Source organism: Oryzias melastigma, linkage group LG3 (assembly GCF_002922805.2).
Source record: "Oryzias melastigma strain HK-1 linkage group LG3, ASM292280v2, whole genome shotgun sequence".
In the NCBI taxonomy this organism is placed as follows: domain Eukaryota; kingdom Metazoa; phylum Chordata; class Actinopteri; order Beloniformes; family Adrianichthyidae; genus Oryzias; species Oryzias melastigma.
The window spans coordinates 16,678,367-16,686,021 of record NC_050514.1 but is presented as its reverse complement, the minus strand read 5'-3'; positions in this window follow the sequence as shown (position 1 = coordinate 16,686,021).

Sequence of the window (7,655 nt, the reverse complement as noted above, 5' to 3'; positions counted from 1 at the left end):
GCAAACACTGGATCATTTTGGTTTAAGTTTGCTCTCAGGGGTGGGATCATTGAGCATAAACTGACTGCTCTTCTTTCTGCTGTGCTCTGTCAGTGTAAATTCCCCCTGACAATACATGTCTAAAGCTGAGGATTGGACTGTTCTTGGATGGGAGTAGCCATGTGTGAACTCCTAAACAAAGCTATGGGGTTTGTGTTGGGTTGGTTGGAGCTGTTTGGATATCAAGTCTCTAGAGTGTCTGGGGGGCAAGCATCTGCCATGTATGTCTCCTCACCATCTGGATGACAATGTGGGAGGGAGATACTTTGTTCATTGTCGCACAGACTTTAGTGTGTACCAGCTTGGTGCCGGTTACATAAGTCTATGGAACACATTTGAGCATTAAGGTATTTAGTGTTTGGCATCCATCACTTAGGAAGGGAGTGTTATGACAGAGAAACCCCCTGAGAAGCTTTGGTTACAATTTAGCTCTTCACAACTCGCTTTGTTATGACTATTCAATGATACCAAAGGCCAGTGGGTGGCTTTTTGAAAAAAATTAAATAACATTTAATTGCTGTTTCAAGGCAAACAGTGGGCCAAGTGGATTTTGGGAGCTTCTGTTTTTTGTCTATCCACTTTTGAATACTTTTTTAAAAGTTTTAGCAGTTTAAGTTTGGGTTAATCTGGTTTATTGTTTGGTTTACTGCCATACTCCGCTGTCAAAATATTGACAAAATCTGTGACCATTATGATCCTAGCAGCCTCACCTTCTATTGTCATTTTTTAACAGTTTGGTAGATGTTTTAAATTAAACGCTGACATTTTTAGAGCTGTTACAAACTTTTAAACTTTTTTTTCTTTAATAAACCAACATATTGTCAGAGTTATTGTATTTCAACTAATAAAAATGATGATGACAAAAATTCATGGGAAACAGAAGAATCCACAGTAGTTCTTGCAATATAGCTCCATCAAGTGGCAACATTTGATAAGATGAATTAAAGGAATTGGTAAAAGAACTGTAATCCCACAATGGGGCAGTTTTTTTCATGTCAAGGATATATAAAAAAAAAACTTTTACTTATTAACCAAAATAACATTTATTATTAATAATGACATAAAATAAAATGTGTTTTACAGGCTTTTTGTTTTAAATAATACATTTAAACAATACATTTTAAAAAGGTTAACATGAAATTTAGATTAAAGGTTCACACTTGACATCAGTGGTTCTATAAAACCAGGTTTATTCTGTGTTTTTTATACTTCATTTGAGGAGCACTCATTGATATCCATCAGTGATGGGCTGTGCAGACATAAATCCTGTCTGTGAGGCTGTCAGTGATAATAAGCTCCCCCAAAAACACCAAGAGGTATCTCTAACTCAAAACCACATTACAAAGATTGAAGAGCATTTTAAATTATACAACGCTTTCATATTATATTCACACAGCACTTCAGTGAACACTGGACCGAAGTCTGTTGGGTTTAATTTGGCACAATTTGACGGTTTCATTTGGCTTCCTGCATATCAGCGTTGAGAAGCTTTTGTATTTGATCTGAAGCCCTTTCAAGATTCCAACACTAATTTGATATAAAAAAAAACTCAAAAGAAAAAATAAAACTTGTGTGTTTTTTTTAACAATGAGATGAAAAAGTGTGGACATTTATGTTAAGAAGAAGCACAAATTTTACTACAGTAGATTCAATCATTCTGGATATGATTTAGTATATGGTGTTTTTTTAAGATAAACAATTAACACTCTAGCATATATATTATGACTTTCGTGCCTTTAGATATAATTTTAATCTCAGGTTTATGAGTCTGTTAAAACTGTAATGTGCATTTAGAGACTCTAGATGGCAGCAAACGCTCATACTTCTGTTATCAGTTTACATGTATAAAATGTTACAATGTCATATTTTTTGCTATTTTTTTAAATAGTTTTAATAAATAATGTAAATTTAATTTTATTTATAATTCATACATTATGGTCTAAAATTTACAATGTCAATGTTAAGTAAATTAATTGTTTTTTTAATTTAAATTATTCTCTATATACATTATTTTAAAGGTAAAACCTCAATAATAATTTTTAGAAGAATCGTAATTGTTTTTGTAAAACTGTTTGATTATTTTGTTGTTTTTATTGACAAGATAATACCAGATTTTTATGTTATTAAAACCTTTAGTTCCAGAAAAAAAAAAAAACCTAAAATACTAACCTGATAATCTGTGATTTTCATGCACAGTCCTCATTAGCTCAGGGCGGCTGGAGCCAGCATCTTCTTTGTCATCTAAACAAGCGTGAGATACTTTGTGAAGGCTGATTTCCTGACACCTACACCCGCTTTTATCTGATAAAGGAACTGCATCCTTTTCTTGTGCCTTATAAGAGAGAGCAAAAGATAAATATTGTAAAACCCAATCATTAGACACCAACTGAGTTTCTTTGAAGTCTGCACATCCTAATTCAGAAGTACCCTGCATGGTTTTTGAATGCAGCAAACCATTGGAACTAGGATTTTTGTTGTTAAGATGGAGCAGTTAAAATATTTGGTTGCTCTTCGACTTTAAGGTGTTTTTCTTGGCCGCTGGAGCCTCAAACGCTGATCTGGTGAAGGTGCTCCTGTGTTCTCACACTTGGGACATCATCACACTTTACACCAGTGCCCTTCTGCAGATACACACATTGTCTTCCAGCCACACTTTTAACTACAAAGGCGTCTTCACTCTTCTAACTTCTCAAAAGGATCGGCGGCACCTCAGCAGCATTCCTCGCCGCTTCACCGCGGTTAAGTGTGGCTGTGGGCTAGAACACCTCCTCGAGCCTCCTGCAACCAAAGAGCGTGGCGAGGGCTGTGGCTCCACACTGTGCAGTGCCATCACAAAACGTGTCCCTTCAAAGCATCATCAACCTGCTTTTGAGGCTAAATTATTGTTCCTCTAAGATTACAGAATAGTAAAAAAAACAAACATTTGTACATCAATTAATCAATAGATTATTTTTTCAGTCTGAATGGTGAGTTTGTGCACACGTTTCTCAGGTGCCCACAAGGTTTGCTGCTCAGCTCAAAGGAACAATATGCTGGATTTACTTTATTATGAACAAAGCCTTTGTCTGAGGTGCTCCCATACTGAACAGGGGTCCAGAGTCCAGGACCCGCTTTGAACTATCAGGTCAAAGACATCACAGAATCCACGCGCCGTTTCACATTCATCTTGTACCTCACACGAGAGGCCCGTCACATTTGTCCTTTTGATTGTCCTCCGTTTCTTCAAAGGTCTGCCTACAACCATAGGTCATCCGCAGGCTTTTATGTTCCCAAAAACAAACCCTCTTTTTTCTGGGGAAGACGAAGCGCAAGCTACTGTTTTCCCACTTGCAAAGTAAAACTCAAATTGTACTTTCAACAAAATATGTATGCATGAAAAATACGATTAAAGAAAAAATCTGAAAAAGATGAAGTTTAATTGAAACACAGAAAAAAGGCTTTACCCATATCAATAGAAAGGTGCGCATGGATATGAAATCCACTGTCATGAAATATGTAAAGCAAGCCCACCACAGAGAATAGCTGAAAACATAGCTCCTTTTGATGTTAAGTTCTTTGGTTGTGCATGTCTTCATTCTAGTAGCCTGTGGATGTTTTAACCTTCTGTAAAACTTGCTCCGGCGCCGCACGCTCCATCTTCAGAGTAATGGGGGATCTGCACCTCTGCCCACCATTTTTATTTCATGAACTCTCTTGTTCTTTTTTTCTTTCTTTTTTTTTTCACCCCCAAAGGTTTACGAAGGCCCACTGTAGCATTCCAACTCCTGTTATAATTGCTTCAAAGGGGCCATACCATGATTTTCTTAAGCCTTTCAGAGTGAACTATATCCATAAATATGATCATATATTACCTTTGGAACACTGACAAACAAATTATTTATTAAATATTAGTTACTTTTTGTGATTTTTTTTTCCTACCTGAAAGTAAAACAACTTGATTCCTGAGGCTCCGACTGCCGCTGCGTGTGGTTGCCGCCCATTTCATGAAGTCATCCTTGAGCCTTTCTTTCTTCGTTTCTCCCACGAAAATAAACAGTATCCAATTTTTTTCAAAGATGGATGCACATACCAATGATATATAACACTAGAGATGACATGCTAGCTTGTTGCGTATGCAGAGTTGGGCGCCATATTGGAACGGCATACATGCTTGTTTACTGCTGTGTTACAAAAGTACAAGAAGAGCTGGAAAAACAAGGATGCGACTTTTCACAAGTAAATTATTGATGTAATCGGATAAAGGAGGACTTCTAGAAAACATTTTAGCAACATCTGAGTGAGTTTACTTTCAAAAGTGAACATTTAGGCTGATCTTGTTGTCTATTTAAAGTCAATGGCAGCTTTAGACTTGGCACTATTTCCACATTTTCTGGCAAGAGCACCGATATTTTGGTTTATTGAGGATGGCCGTGGTATTTGTATGTGTCTTAGACCTCAGATCAGACCAGACGACCTGATGGTAATTAGATTACTAAGAAAAATAAATTAACAAGGATTTCCTCAGTAGTGAAGAGGGAAAAGTCCAGCGCTGAATCCCTATCCTGCAGACGGACCAAGAAATACGGCAAATAAAAGACCGCCTGCCCGCCAGCCCAGCGTTGCCGCCCCCACCAGGTGAATTTACCCCAAAACGGCTTCAGTTTGACGTTTACTGGTTCTGCTATTTCATTGTTTTTATACTATTCCAATATGGTGTCATTCTTTACATATCTTAGACAATAGTAAAAAACCTGCGTGCCATCTCTAGTAATTAACCTCGTTGGCACATATCATTCTTTATAGTGATGAATGAACAGTAGAATACACTTAAAAGCTCAAAAAGTTGTTTTTCATGGTATGGCCCCTTTAAATGAACTTTTTTAGGTATTTTCTCACCATATTTCAATGGTATTGCTGCTAGTTTAATGATGTCAAATTCAGAAAGGAAACCTTTTTTTAAATTTATTTCTATTAGCCACCACTTTTTTCTTTAAAACACAAAGTGACACAAATGGGACTAATAATCAATCATCAGTGGCAGACGCATCCTTTGACTCCAGGCTATCATTGCCGGCGTGAGCCTTTGTGTGTTGTGCTTTATTGACTGTTTGAGTTTTGATGATCCATTCTGGGATGAGAGGAAGCATATCAGAGAGCCGAGCACCACAAAAGGGGAGATAAAACACAAGGCTTCACCTTCCAGAGCAAATAATTACAGAAAGATGTTATCCACACCTCTTTTAGACTGGCCCCCCACGTTATATATATATATTTTTGTGGTGTACAAACGTTTCTTCAAAAGTGCAGGGTTGGTCCAAGACACTGCTGTTCTTACAGACTTCCAGCGTTCCCGAAGAGAGAATAAGCATTACTTGGTATTCACTGGACATAACAAGGCCTTTGATGTAGCCAGTATTCTCTTTACTCACCACGAGCATCAACATTTAATGAGACCTGATATCAGCCTTTTTAGGGGCTGTGAATATTTCAGATAAAAGCAAATTGTGTTCTCCAACACAAACAGACTTTGAGGTGGTCAGAGGTTTATTGTCACCTTTGTGCTCCGTCTGATTTAGTGTCGGAGCGGTACCTTTGTGTAATGGGATATGTTGATTAAAACAGAGCCATTTCATTCCCTCTTAATCAGCACCTCATATGTCATGGGAACATAGTGCCTGGAGCTAAAAACTAGTGCATAATTTATAACTGCAGGTCAGGCCTGTGCAAGAGTGTGTATTATCTCAACAATGGTGCATTACACCCCTATCACCTCACATTTACGTTATGTCTTTATGCAGCGTTTGTTTCAAACACACAAAAAAAGTCATTTTCATACACAAACATAAACATTTGACCACACTTGTTTAATGCACAATTTTGGACTTTCTAAAGGTCAAGACTTTCTTGACCTCTTTTTTTTTCAGTAGCTGTCGAACAATTTGTGGAAGTCATCATGATAGTGTGTGGGTGCACAAAAAGTGTCACAGAGAGCTGTGACTCTGCAGGTGTTTAAACTGTGGTGATGTAATTGGTCACTGGGGGAATAGAAACAAGAGCTTCCCAGTCCCTGATTTGATCCCTTGGTTATTGATTTCTCAGTCTGCTTCTAAGAGAAATAATTGCCACATGTAATGTATTATTCAATTACAAGAAACTACTCTCAAGTTTGGGTTTGATGGTCTTTTTTGAATCACTGAGACCTATAGATAATTCAACACTGTCAGCCCATTAAGCAGTGGCAATATTAAAATGTATGCGTTAATCTTGCCTATTTATTAGCGAGTACGACAGTCACCAGCTCCAGAAGTTTGGCGTGTTGAGCCTTTGTATGGGTGAAGGGATTGGGCCTGACTGTGCTTCCGAATGGGAGTCTGTTAGAGTTGCTCTCAGAACACTTTGGTGGTTAATAGAGGCAATAAACCTTTTCTCAGAACTGCATAAAAACAAGACTCAGCACCCGATTGTGATCCCAATGAAGAAAGAGAACGACACATTTGGCATGTGAACTGAAAAACACATTTACTAAATAGTAGAAATTATGAAGTGTTTAATCAGTTTAGTGAATATTTCCAGTTTGATATTTCTCTTTTTAGATCCATAGATAGAAAAACACCCAGAAAACAAATGTGATTATCATAATTTAAGACTATGAGTTGCTCCCAAGTATCAGTATTGAAATATAAATGCTCATACATCACCAATTTTGGTATCAACTGCTCTATTAAAGTATCAATTATTAGCTAATAAATTAGAAAAAAAAGTTAAAATGTAATTTCTAGATATTTTTGGTGATTAGATGAGTTACTCCAGTTTTTTATACTGAAACATCCCCCAGCCTACAGCACATTGACCTTTAATTTTAATTTAAAGGGCCTATATCATATTATTCCTTTCAGAGTTAACTATGTCCATATATATATATATGATCATATATTCTCTTTGGCTCAGTAAACAACAATTTTTAATGAAATATGAGTTATTTTAGTGAGTTTTATTTCTGATGCCTTGATTTCAAAGGCCCCGCCTTTCACTCCTTTGGGTGCCGCCCATTTCATGACGTCAACGTACAGCTGGCATTGGCAGCGTGTCTGCATTTCACTCACGAAAACAAACAACATTTGAACTTTTGTAAAGATAGATATTGTGTGTATGAAATGAAAACGTTTTACCACTTATGGCTAGCTCCGCAGAGAAAGTGGGAGTGTGTGTTAGCATGGGGGCAGGGCAGGGCTGGAAGTGCAGACTCTTCATGGAAGGGGCTGTTCTCACTTTATGACATCACAATGTGAGGATCCACTTGTTTTGATGGATTTGAAGGGGCTGGTGCTCAGAAATCAGGGTTTTAGAGGAATGCTTAAGTGTGTGAATGGATCAAAATGCCACTTTGGTGTTGTTTTTTTGTGAGGGAATTAACATTATAACACACTTACAAGCTCTATAAAGCTGATTTTGTATGATATTGTTTGATTGTTGATATATCTTTTTCAAGTCCGAGCCTTAAGTCCAAGCATTCATTTGAGTTGAAGCTCCTCAGATCCTCATGGTGCCCCTCCCCAAAGAAAAAGAAACCAGAACTTTACAAAAGGCAGTAAATCAAGGGGAGGGAGAAGATTCTGATCAGAACAGAAACAAATCGA